Source organism: Siniperca chuatsi, linkage group LG21 (assembly GCF_020085105.1).
Source record: "Siniperca chuatsi isolate FFG_IHB_CAS linkage group LG21, ASM2008510v1, whole genome shotgun sequence".
NCBI lineage: Eukaryota > Metazoa > Chordata > Actinopteri > Centrarchiformes > Sinipercidae > Siniperca > Siniperca chuatsi.
In genome coordinates, this window is record NC_058062.1 from 10,522,960 (window position 1) to 10,536,161 (window position 13,202).

Below are 13,202 nucleotides of genomic sequence, written 5' to 3' on the forward strand. Positions count from 1 at the left end.
GTGTGGGAGTATGTGTCAGGGTGTATAGGGATTAATTGTTTTACAGGGTGGTTAATTACATTTTAGCCTTTGCTTGGGTGAGTAGAACCCAATGTTCTGTTCCCATGTGAACACAGAGACAAAACCCACATTGATCCATTGTCTTAATGATGTGTAAATGACCAGAGAGAACATGATAGTGTAATTTGGTTGTTTTACCTTTTTTTGGTCTAAGGGGGCAGTAGCTGTCTGCACTTCACACTAAATATTTGACGAGGTCAGCAGGGTTTCACCAAAGGGACTTGAAGCTTTTGCAGACATGACAGGATATTTACATTATATTAAATTCTTCAGGACAGACTGAGTTCTGTCAGGTCTATTTCTCCCATTCAATAAACATTTAGTCTAATACCTAGAAGTGCTGGATGAAACATCTAATTTTGTTTCACATGTGTAATATTTTGGATTAAACACATACTCTTTGTACCAGCTGCAGTTTTATTTATACTACACTCTTTATACTATACTCTTTCCTATTCTCTTATTTTAGGTTCTGTTCTTTTTTTTCACAGTTTCCAGAGAATTTTCTGATAATTTCTTTCCTACATTCCCTCTGCTTAGTGTGTTTGTATCTACCTCAGCCTCTTTCAAATTGAAATAACAACTCAAGATAGTCTTCTGGCATCACCAACAGTGTCAGTGTTGCCAGGGCAAGTAGGAACAGACAACAACTAGCACATTTTGAAGTAAAATAATTACATATCCAGTGGGGAATGTGTTCATGAAGAATCATGATAAATAAATAACTCATGAAATCTGATCTTGGACAAATCTACTTCAATTTGATATTATAGGATTAAATCAAGAACAGTCTATTTATATAAAAAGGCACTGGAACACAGGACATATTCTGGGCTGCTCCAGTGGTTCATGTAATTGTAAGAGAGCTGAGTCACGTCTTACATAAACACATTGTAAAATTGTGCTGTTAGGAAATCTCTGACCTCTTTCTTGTATTTTCTGTCTAAAATGTATCAATTTTAGCAAAGGGGTACTGTTGCAGGAGGCAGCATACAGTATGTGGTATCAGGCATTTGTATATATTTCCCCGCGGATGGTCAAGATGCCAAAATTGGGTGAATTTTTATATAACTCACCTGTTTAAATTGTGTTAAGTTATGCCTAATTAAGGACGTGGCCACTGTGAGTGATAGGTGGGTGCCCTATCGGGTGGCTTGCCGCTAGGTGGTTCAGCAACCAGGCTTCATTTGCCCCACCTCAGCTCCACCTATTTCCCCATTTTTGGATTAGCCGCAGTCAGGCACTGTCAAGATGGCTCTTCAGAAACCTATGAGTGACGTCACAGACACTATGTCCATTTTTTTATACAGTCTATGGTTCCGGACTGAAACATCTCAACAACTATTGGATGGTTTGCCATTAAACTTTGTACAGACATTCATGGTCCCCAGATGATAAATCCTAATGACTTTGACAATCCTCTGACTTTTCATCTAGCACCACTATGAGGTTGACATTTGTGATTCTAAGTGAAATGTCTCAACTACTGGATGGATTGCCATGACATTTGGTTCAGACATTCATGCCCCCCTCAGGATGATCCTTTTACTTTTCATCAAGTGCCATCATCAGATCAACATTTTTCTTTATGACCAAATACCTGCAAAATGACATTCCCATCAGCCTCAGCTGTATTTTGGGTTTGGTGCTAATAAGCAAGTGTTAGCATGCTAACATGCTAAAGTAAGATGGTGAACATTACACCTGATAAACATTAGCATGTTAGCATTTAACTCAAAGCACCACTATGCCTAAGTACAGCCTCACAGAACTGCTAGCATGCATTGCTGTACTCTTAGTTTTGTTGTTAAATCATTACATATGATTTTGTTGTTTTTATGACCTGCACAACCATGGCTTTTTTTTTGTGGTTGGAAGGTGGGTTTTATAGTTTTCCTTTGAAACATTGTGGCAGTGAATGTGGCCTGAAAAGAAGGAAGAGATATAAACACAAAGCAATATTACACAACTCTTCTGTTTTTTAGACAATTTTCTTTTGTTTCTGTCGTAATGGTTGTGAGAGATGAAAATGGCTGTAAGAGAAACCCACGTGCGTCATGGTAGTCGGAAGAAAGAGAGCTAGAATTAAAAACAGGACTGAAACTTTTCTGTAAAAGCACACACCCTGGAGAAACTGTCATCAATCAAAAACCCAGCTGTCTCAGAGGCATGAAAGTTGAGAACCGAAGCAGAGACAGGAACCGGCAGAGACAGAGAGAGAAAAGAAACAGAAACAGACAGGACAAAGGACAACACTTCTTCTTTAATAATATATGTTAATATACAGCAATTGAACACTGGGCAGCAATTAGAGCTTTAAAGTTTTAGTTTATGTTTTGTTCATAATATCTGATGAAACAGCACGATGGTCAAAGCTGCAGGAAAATACCATTATTGTATATTTACAACAGATCGTCTCAATATCAGTGCAGCAGTTGTTTTAATTTCTATACTGATATTAATGTCAATATTAACTGCATGTGCTGTGCTCCAGAGGATGAATAGACATTTGTGTGGGGTGAGCAGCCACTGAGCTGACTCCTTTTAATGGGATTTTGACATGGACATATACAGTGGAACTAAGTGAATGGCCTGCAGCCAAAATAGGAAGCATCCCACCAGCTCTTCACCTATTATTACAATTTGCCACTCTAAATATGCACTAATCACCATAATTATGGCCGCTTAGTCTTGGGGTGGCTAACCAACAAACAAACAACCCAGAGTTCCATTTAGCAATCACTTCTTAATGGAATTAATTAGGGAATCAAACAACAGGATGTGATTAAGCATTTTTCAGTTTTTAAAATGCATTAAGGGCTGCAAGACAGGATAAGCTTCCACATTTGACTCAGTGTCATAATAACAGGTGTTTTGTGATTATTAAACCCTAAATCCAGTTAGCAGATTCATGTCAGAGGATTATAGAGTAGCACAGGTCTCTGAAAAAAAGCACCGTTTCAAGATAGAAAAGGCACTTGAGAAAGACAGCCCTATTTCAAGATGATTTACAGCTTTGTGCCTGTAACACTCCCTTTGAAGAATTCAGAGACCACAACAATGTTTTACATGAAAATAAAATTGCTATTGGAGAGAAAAATGTACCTTAATCACATGCAGCCTTCTGGAAGTATTATCAAGTCAGAGCTGTGTGGCATCTAACTAGTAAGACGGTGTAGTCCCTCATTCGTCCAGGAGTGTTCTATCGTAGAAAAGGTTTCAGTCGTAGTCATCTGGACACTGTTTTCAGAATCAAGACGTTTCGGCTCCCATCCGGAAGTGTACAGTCGGCTTCCGGATGGGAGCCAAACGTCTTGATTCTGAAAACAGTGTCCAGATGACTACGACTGAAACCTTTTCTACGGCATCTAACTAGTATTTTTGTAATAGGGATTTTATTTTACTCCATGTGTGTATCTTCTTTGTCAGCATTAACTTTTTTAGAAGGACAGTATTAATCAGTTCATTGTACAATTAATTATCAATGTTCTAAAATTCAATTTGTTTGTGCCTTTATCTGCTCTTTCCACTTTTCAAACATAATTACATTCTCAGTAATCCCCTTTACACAGGGGGTGCTGTTAAGTTAAGCAGTGGCTCAGTTAAGCTAACCTGTGTTTGTGTGAGTGATGAATTTAAGGTCAAGTGCCACTTAGAATAATGGTGATCATGATTTGAGTAAATACAGCAGTTATGGAATAATTGTGAATGCTGTTATGCTGTTTTTAACTGTTGGATGATGTGTTTTGGAGCAAAATATAACACTAACTGAGCATTTGATAGTTTTCATTTTGCGGTGATGACAGGATATACAATAGCTGTTTGCAACTGTTTGCAGAATTGATTTATTGTTAAAGCAGCACAACATGGTAGAAGTGGTCACCTTTCATAAATATAAATGTGCGTGTCCATCTGAGACTCTAATTCATCTGCACAATTATAGATCCATTTCTTCAGACAGGCAGAATTTGAGTCAACGAGTCAAAAATGCTGACATGAGATATGTTCTACCATTTTTGAATAATATGCTTTTTGTCTAGGTTCAACCAGTCCAACTCTCTATCACTATGCTGAATTCACACCAACACATTGGCAATGTAGAGTAACAAGATTAACCCAAATCAACTCTTGATGTGTTTTTAAGCTATTTTAGATGTATCTTTGAACTGCATTCAGCTGGATCTGAAACACTTTCATAACACTGCTGAATAAATAATTGGAAATAAGAAACAATAGGGTTGTTGGTTTTTAAAAAAACATCATGTATGGTCCGATAACTGTATTTTTTAATGCATAAATTATTAGTTTTAGTTTCCATCAACCAACTGCAACCGATATTGGAAGCCAACAAAGCAGAAACCTCACATATACCTTAGACTTCTGAATGTATGAGCTTGGACATTTTCTAAAGAGAATACATCAGCATCAATAAAGATCACTATAATACAAACCAGTCATGAATACAGCAGTATGAGACACACATCTAACAGGGTTTGGAACATATTTAAGGTCCAGTATGTAGGATTTAGTGGCATCTAGCGTTGAAATTGCAGTTAGCAATCATTTGAATTCCGCTAGGATCATCCTCCCATTCCAAGCGTGTAGGAGAAACCATGGTGGTTGTGAAACTCACTAAACGCGAAAGGCCCTATCTAGAGCCAATGATTGGTTTGTCCATTCTGGGCTACTGTAGAAACAGTTGTCCAGAATGATTGCGACATGGCGACCTCCATGGAACGGGAACCTGCTCCCTCTCTGGATAAAAACATCTCATTTTAAGGTAATGAAGACACAGTGATTCTTATTTTAAGGTGATTATACACTAATGAAAACACACTTATAAATATGATATTCCATTTCTACCAGTAGCTCCTCCTAAATGTTACACACTGGACATTTAAAGGACTAAGTGCATTTTTACTGTATGTGGCTGTTAATGTTTCATATTTCCAAAAATACATAACTTAGCTAATGTTTTGCTAAATAATTTGTTAGCATAGATACTTGCTTTGCAGCTTGTCTGCAATGGACTGTGAGATGTATTGGGAAGACAGAATAATTTAATGCTCTACGAATACAAAAATAAAATCATCCTGTAATGATTTCTAAATGAGTGTTAACCTCTTTCTTTATAACCGATAGGCTACATACCTCTAAGGCTCTACATTTCTCCCCACAAAAATATAAATGTAAACAAACTTTTGAATCATGTACTGCATTAAAAAAAAGTTGTTGTCAAATCCTACCAGAAAGAGCTTTAGAATAATTTGAGAAGGAAAATCCTGCTGGGCTGCTCTTTTGTCTGTGTTTGCATTATTTACTGGAAACTAATAAACCACTTAACCACTATTCAAGTCTTTAAGGAAAGATTTGACTTTGGTTTGGATTCTCTGTTACATCACCTCAGCATTTTTTGGGATTCACAGAAATCTGTAATCTGAACCCTGCTGGATGTAAGAGAGAGTTGGCAATTTTACAACATGAAGGAGGGACAAGGGGGAAGAAAAAAGTGTGTCTTTATTGGTCAGTAGTTGTCAATAGGGAGATAACGCCATCCACCAAATGGCTATTTTTGCACTCAGGGACATGGTCCAACTCTGTGACATGAGCTGCTGGGCTCTATTGTACCTCCGTAGTCCACAGGAATAAACACCTGTCGCTGTTCTCAGAATAATTATACTGTTTGAGCCGTCCTGTCAGTGAGTACAGAGCTCTCCGTCCAGAGTAAAAACAAAATTTCTTTTTAGCATCCATGGATAAGTAAGTAAAGGTTATTCCCAGAAAAATGCTCTGCAATGCAATGGATCCTTAAAATAGAAACTGGTATGGTAACATTCACTTTATTTTTAACTAAAATAGATAAGTGGGTTAGACTGAACTTTAAAGGATCCAAAAACACATTTTCTCAATCAGTTTCTTACTATGAGCGATGTGATCCTTCATGAACACAACATTTTCTGCCAAAGTTAGAATTGTTTTGTTTATTCTACATAACAGATTTCAGTTTTTGTCTCTTCTTTTGTAAATGGTTTGAAGTGAGCGGAGCTCAGTTAAAAAAAAAGGTGATGTCACAAACTTCCATGCACCAATCAGGCTTTAGCAACATTTGAAGACAAGTGGGGTTGTTTGCCTTGGTTGCCAGGCTACTGGCAATAAAATCTTATTAAACCACACCCACACAGTCCTGAGTAAGCAGATTAGCTGAGTTTATGAGCCTTAAACTCTTAATAAATTATAACATGTATATATATATTTTTTCTTGTTTTTTTTCTGAACTTTAATTGTTGCTTATTTAATCATGAATATTTAATGTTAGTGAGAAAAATGTTTTTAGGGGCTTTACACTTGCCTGAAGCTTATGTTGGTCCCAACAGACACCATTGCAAAGCAGTGTCTTGCGATGTCCCTAGGTTCAAAATCTCTACAATAAAGCCACTGAGTAATATTGTTGTGTAACAACTATGTTACCAAGACCCATGTTGTTGATGTTTTAATTACAGAATTAAAAGTGCCTCTCCTCGGTTAGCCCTTGGAGTTATGAAACCGTAAACTGAAAAATGCATCATTGTCAAGCTCAAAGTGATGTTTCTGAGTTCCTTAAAAATGTGCATGTTGGAGATAGAAACTTTGACAAAGAAGTAGTGATATAGCACTTATCCTCCACTATTCAGAATTTATAAGCAGTATATAAACATTGAATAAATGACTTACACACTATAATGTAGCTGTAAGAAGATCTTTTTAAGTGTTGATGTAGTTGTCAACTAATTTTACTCCTCCTGTGAAGCATCCATATACTATATAAACCGGTATATAAAGAGTTAATGAATGACAATATCATATATAATTATATAAAATATGTCTTCATAGGAGAAGTTATAATTGTTGAAAATGCTGTGCATTAATAAACACTTAATATGTCCTCATATTTGCTAATGTGTGATAAACATAATAGGGGAGGGGTTATGTACATATGCAAAATTATGATGGGGAAGTCCAAATCTGAAAGATACTATCAAATAATAATGACCCACTGAAGCCTCTGTATCATTTATAAAAGCTCTTCTGGGTGCCATGAACCCAGCCTGCATTTAGAGAGGGTCCTGTAGTTTCACTTAACCCCCCGTGTCTGATAAGAGGTGCCGCCCACTCCGGTTTCTGTAGCGGCCTCCCCGGGGGGAATCATGCTCTGGCCAGCTGGCTGTCAGAGGCAGCAGGGTGAGAAAAGAGCTGGTAGTCTTTCAGCATGACTGTATCTATCAGCTCCTCTCTGAACACCCTGCCATTACTGCTGATGGAGATCTGGCTGAAGAACAGAGCCGTCACATGAGCACATAGAGGCTTGAATCATACACAGATTGGCTGTTCATGCAGTGTGCTGGCTTTGTCGCCTGGTTTAGGAATGCATGTGTGTTGTTCCATTACATGGTGATCCGTCCCTCACATCACTTATCTCATGGCAGTACAGCAGTAAACTCCTTATTAAAACCCTTAATTACTTGAATGGAAGATAATATGGCAAATAATGAGGAAGTGAAGCGAGAAACATTATATAGGATGGTATTTATTGTTGCCTTATGTGACACACATGTGGTGCATGTACAGGATACCTTGAACTGAACTGAAATGTAAACCCAGAATTTTGCACTGATCTCAGTGTGTGGCATGGAAAATATGATTCTACCAAATGCCAGTTGAATGGTCAGACTCAAAGAGCGTGACCAGACTCTGAAAACTAGCTTGTCTCCGAGGGCCCAGAGGGACCAGTGACCAGGCCACAGCTGACCCAAACAAACAACACACTGCTACGTACAGTTTCATGGTAGTAAACAATGTGTAGCAGAGATTTTCTACCTTGTGTGAACACAAGTTTATTTCGGCAGCAGTATGTCCCACTGGTGACATTTGCGTAAGCTATTTATTCTGATGTAAACAAATACCCTGACAACATGGGAAGTTATTTTTACTTTCATGCCTTTAAATACAACACAAGATGTACCAGTTGGGTGTACAGTGGTGTATCAGGACTGTAATACACATGAGCTTTTTTATGTGACTCAAACAGTTGCATAAAACCTGCTCCGAGTTGTTCCGTTATCCAGGGTACAGCATTTGTTTTTGTAACCTAGTCATGTTCCAAAACCAGAAAACGTTGTAATTATCTCAACTATACATCCAGTGTTTACATTACCTTTTGCAGTGAAACTAATCTCTCTTCAAATATTAACCTTGCATAAAGTTGTTGACAGACGTGTGTGCTGTAATGTGACTGGATAGAAGACAGGAAATATGTAGAGCCTGCAGAGACAGCAGAGAAAGAGAAGTGGAGTGAGTTTAGAGAAAAATCAGAACAAGCCATATTTAATATTTCATAATGGTATGTGTCTCATCATTAATATTAATTCAGCTGTGTGTCTCCTTGTGTTGGCATTGTTCTACAGGCTCCCTCTGTTGGATGGTCTAGGGACTGCCCACACACACACACACACATGTTTGGGGACGGTCATTGACATAATCCTTTTCCCAGCCCATTGCCTTAACCTTAACCATGACAACTAATTGCCTAACCTTAATCCTAACTGTAACCTGTACCCCAAAAACAAGTCTTAACCCTCAAAAAGCAGTCTCTACCCATGGGGACCTCAAGTTTTGTCCCCACGGTGACACAAGTCCCCATGGGTTAGTGTGCATTCAGGTTAAAGTCCCCACCAGGATATAAGAACATACAGACACACACACACACACACACACACACACACACACACACCCCACACACACACACACACACTTTTACTGTCATTTGGTTTATACTATATGACTTTTGCTATTTTCAGCCATAGCACTCTTGCATATGTGAATAGGCTTAATGTGTTTTCCATTTTGTGCCCTGCAGGTCTGTTTTAAAGCACAAGGAATAGTCTTAGTTGTTGGTATTAAATTATCAGACATTTCTCTTTTTATAGCTTATGGAGTGCCTCTAGAAAAAAAGATACAGATGGTGTCATGATCAAATAGTTGTTAAGCAAGACGTTATTTTGAGTCAAATAAAATCTATAAATGTGCCAGTAGGCTAATTCAGAAGCTGTTTATTAATAATGTCTCAGGGGATGGGGGGAATATATACATCTTGCTCTTGACTGAACTTTTCATTATGTTCACCTGATATAAAAGCATTACAATATAAAGGCAGTGATGCCTGCATGACAGACGCTATCATAGCATTTTGTGTGACACTGTAGCCGCAGAGAGCTCAAGGCTGTTTTAACCACACAGCTCAGTCAAGTTGTATTCTTGCATATATCATGTTTCACATCAAGAGGAAGCTGGGCATCTTCAACAACAGCGGTTACAGCATGCGACTGATAAAATAAGGTGTAGGTGGAGGAATTTGATCTGCTGACACTGTCCACTCCTACTGGAAATGTATGTCTTTTCTTATCAGTGCAGTTAATAAAGAACAAATTAAAGAAAAGTTGAAAGGGTTAATAGGTCAAAGCAGCACTTTAGATGCAATAACCATGATGATATGACCATATAATAAAGTTTGACATAATGGATGACTGCACCAAGGTTCTCCTGTACGATAAGCAGTAAATCATAGGACGTATATTATGGCAGAATAGTTTGTTTAACAATATTATATTTGAGGGAGAATTCTGCAGCAGATCATTGCTTCAACTCTGCAGAGCTTATTGACACATGCAGTAGGTCCTTGAACCCTGTTTATGGGCAAAGTTCATGTTAAAAACTGTGTGTGTGTGTGTGTGTGTGTTTGGCAAGAAGAAACAGTGTTTTGTTCAGAGATTTACTGCAACAGCATACAGCTGTCTACACTTCCTTTTCATTTAAGTGTTGTTATGGGAGGGATTTTATTCACAGTTCGATATGCAGTCAAATTGATTAGTTGGTTAAGGGTCCAAGAAATTCCCCAGACTGTGAGTGTTAATATAAGGAGCTATAGTGGGAAAACAAAGATATCCCCATTAATTCTGGAAACGCTGACGGTATTCGATGCATTTTCAGTAGCTCACTCAGTCTAATCCTTTGTGAACACATCCATCTGACCTTACTCTACAACACACTCCACATTTCTTACGTGATGGATCCTCTGCTAAAAACATAAACTCAGATTCAGTCAAGGATGAATATAACAAAGGAAGGCATTGGTTATTTCAACTTCAACTTGGCATTTCAGTGGTGATCACATCAAATTCAGCCCTCATTTGCAGTAAAGAACTATTCCTGCCATAAAATTGCCTTAATAAAAGCATTAGTTCTGCTCAGTATAGGAAATTAAATTGCCTTGCCACGGGTAAAAAAACACAACACTCACATTGCGAAATGACAACTGAGAGCGCATCAGAGATGGAGCACCAGGAAGGAGCAGGGCAAAGTGTACTCAGCCAATAAACTATTTCTGAAATTGGAGTGAAGTTTGGAGACCTCAGTCTCTCAGGAACACACAGGTCCCAAAATATTACATTGATATACTGAATAAAAATGGAATGAAATAGTATGGTTTAATGAAGTCACTAAATACAAACATTCATCAGTCCCTATAGGAATATTATACAAATACAAGCAGCACAAACACAAAGCCCCACTTTGCTCAGTACATAATTTATCCATTTTTAAAGAAGTAGGCCTAAGTAGTAAGGAGACCACTCTCATGTCTTAACGGTAGATATGAAGCTACTGCCAGCAGCCGGCTAACTTAGCTTAGCACAGAGACTGGAAACGGGGGAAACAGTTAGCTTGGCTCTGTCCAAAGGTAACAATATCCACCTATCAGCACCTCTAAAGCTCACTAATTAACACGCAGCTTGTTTTTTAATCCATACAAAAACAGAAGTGTAAAAACACTTTTGCCGTTTTACGGGGGTTATATACCAGGTTATTTCCATTAATGTTAGTTAATGTTCCTGGAGTCTCTGCTGGTTGCCTGGCAACTGGTTGGGGCCAAGAAATAGTTCAGCACGTAACCCACTGTAATACTGCAAATTGGGCGTTTTTACACTTCTATTTTTGTACAGATTAACAAGATACAGTGCTTTAATTTGTGAGCTTTAGATGTGCTGGTAGGCAGTTTTAGTTACCTTTGGACAGAGCCAGGCCAGCTGTTTTCCCATGTATCCAGCAAGCAGCAACCTCTGGGTCTGAAAAGTGAAGACAATGTAGCTTAAACTTGCATTCTTTCTAATGGCCAGAAGGGGGCGACTCAACTGGTTTAAAAAAAAGTCTGATTGTATAGAAGTCTATGAGAAAATTACCCTACTTCTCACTTGATTTATTACCTCAGTAAACATGCTCCTAATGAGTTTATGGTCTCAATTGCTAGTTTCAAGTCTTCTTAAATACAGCATGATCTTCATTTTGTAAATTATGGTCCCATTTAGAGTAAAACAGACAATAAAACATGCTTTAGGTCGTGGCTACATTGTGATTGACAAGTGGCGGCGACCTGTCAGTCAGGATAGAGGCGATGTGTATCCACTGCACTGTGTACATTTAACTAGCCGACTAACTTGTTTTGGGTGCTGTCAGTGTTTTCATCTTAGAACTTTGACCCTTTCTCACTGTGTGAACTTTTCAGTTCATTAAAGTTAATTTTAACATTTCGTTCGGTTGTACTAAAAGACATTCTAAGGACTCGGCCATTCATTTTTTCCGGTAAGTAGCCCACATTTTGTTGTAAGCCTGTTTTTGGCTATAGCCAAAATTACCCAATTAATATAACAGTTAAGGTGAATTACAGATGCACCTTGCTAACCAAGCTAGCTAGCTCCACCCTCTTGTCCAAATATGGTCACTTCTGACTGGAAAAAAAATAAGATGGTGACGGCCAAAATACCAAACTCTGGGCTTCAAAACAGTAGTCCACAAACCAATGGGTGACGTCACGGTGGCTACTCCACTTCTTTTATACAGTCTATGGTTTCCAGTCTGTACAAACATGGGAAATACGCTTATTCTCTTTCGGCAGGCTCGAAAGAGCTAAATTGTCGAACTTTTCCTTTAATCAGTGTTGTGCATCACATCCATGCACATTTAGTTGGCAAAACAAACAAACAAAAAATAAACAAATAAACACACAAACAAACAGATATGAACTACAACAAATATTAAAACCAGAAGTCAAGTCAACGAATCGTTGTTTCTTCCTTCAACAAAGGAAACCTGTCAGTTTGTGAACTGAAACATACGTTGTTACCCTATGGTTGACACACACACACACACTCCTCGGTCCTGGGTTTAGATAGCCCCCCTCCTTGTTACGTCACACGGGTACAAGGAGCGCACGTTTGCAGCGGTGCGGCTCGAGCTCACTCAGCCACCGCTGCCAACTCCAACCACAGAGCTAAACCGTCTACTTTACTTTTTAAATTTAATTTCTCTTTTAACCATTTTATTTAAAAGCACAAACCGTGAACTTAGTTGCTGTCACTGACAGGACAGATGACTTATTTATGAAGCTGAACGAAGCAAGCGGTTCATTTATTTTTAAAGTTGGATTACTTGAACTGAGAGGAAATATTGTCTGCCAGATGCTGCTCACAAGATGAGCAGTGAAGGCTACAGGCTGTGGAAATAAGCGGAGTCCTGCTGTCAACGGTAATTTGTTTTGTATTTATTTCATAGTTTGATGATATTTCCACATGTGCTTCAAGTGAACTGAAATGTCATCACTTACATGGAAAAAATATAGGCTGGAGTAACTCTTACAAGATCACAACACAAATTTCTATAAAACTGTGATTTTACAGGGAGATTATAAATGTGTTTTAGTTCGAAGTGCGATTTTTACGATTTACAAACTATTATCGAGAGTCCCAGACACATTGTTGGTTACTATAGGCTTGTGAATTCTCGTGAGGTACAAGTTGGGACAGTTTAATTTCTGGAATCATTTCCAGATTTCCAGCAACTGCAGTTGGGGTCACTTATCGCTGCTGTTCAAATGCCGTGTTATCTAAACCATCCTCTATCTGGAATCTGCACTTGGTCTGCTGCCCGGGTCAGTCAAACCCACAAGTGTGTTTTAGTCAAGTGGATGTCTAGGTAAATGTGACCCGCGCTGTTCAGGAGCACAGTAATGCAGTGTTTTAAGTAGCCTAATGTATTTTATATCAAACAAATATCCG

General features: G+C 38.4%; 1 protein-coding gene across 2 annotated transcripts in view; it reads left to right on the plus strand.

Moving 5' to 3' along the window:
• The first annotated feature begins 4,793 nt into the window (after window positions 1-4,793).
• Window positions 4,794-13,202, plus strand: part of gcgra (glucagon receptor a) — a 45,896-nt gene continuing 37,487 nt past the window's right edge. Inside the window, exon 1 of one of the 2 annotated variants that reach the window (XM_044180863.1) lies at window positions 4,794-4,840. The gene's annotated coding sequence lies outside the window, so the exon portion shown is untranslated. Of the gene's footprint in view, window positions 4,841-12,359; window positions 12,673-13,202 lie in introns of those variants that run through there. The other variant, XM_044180861.1, reaches the window with a different exon arrangement.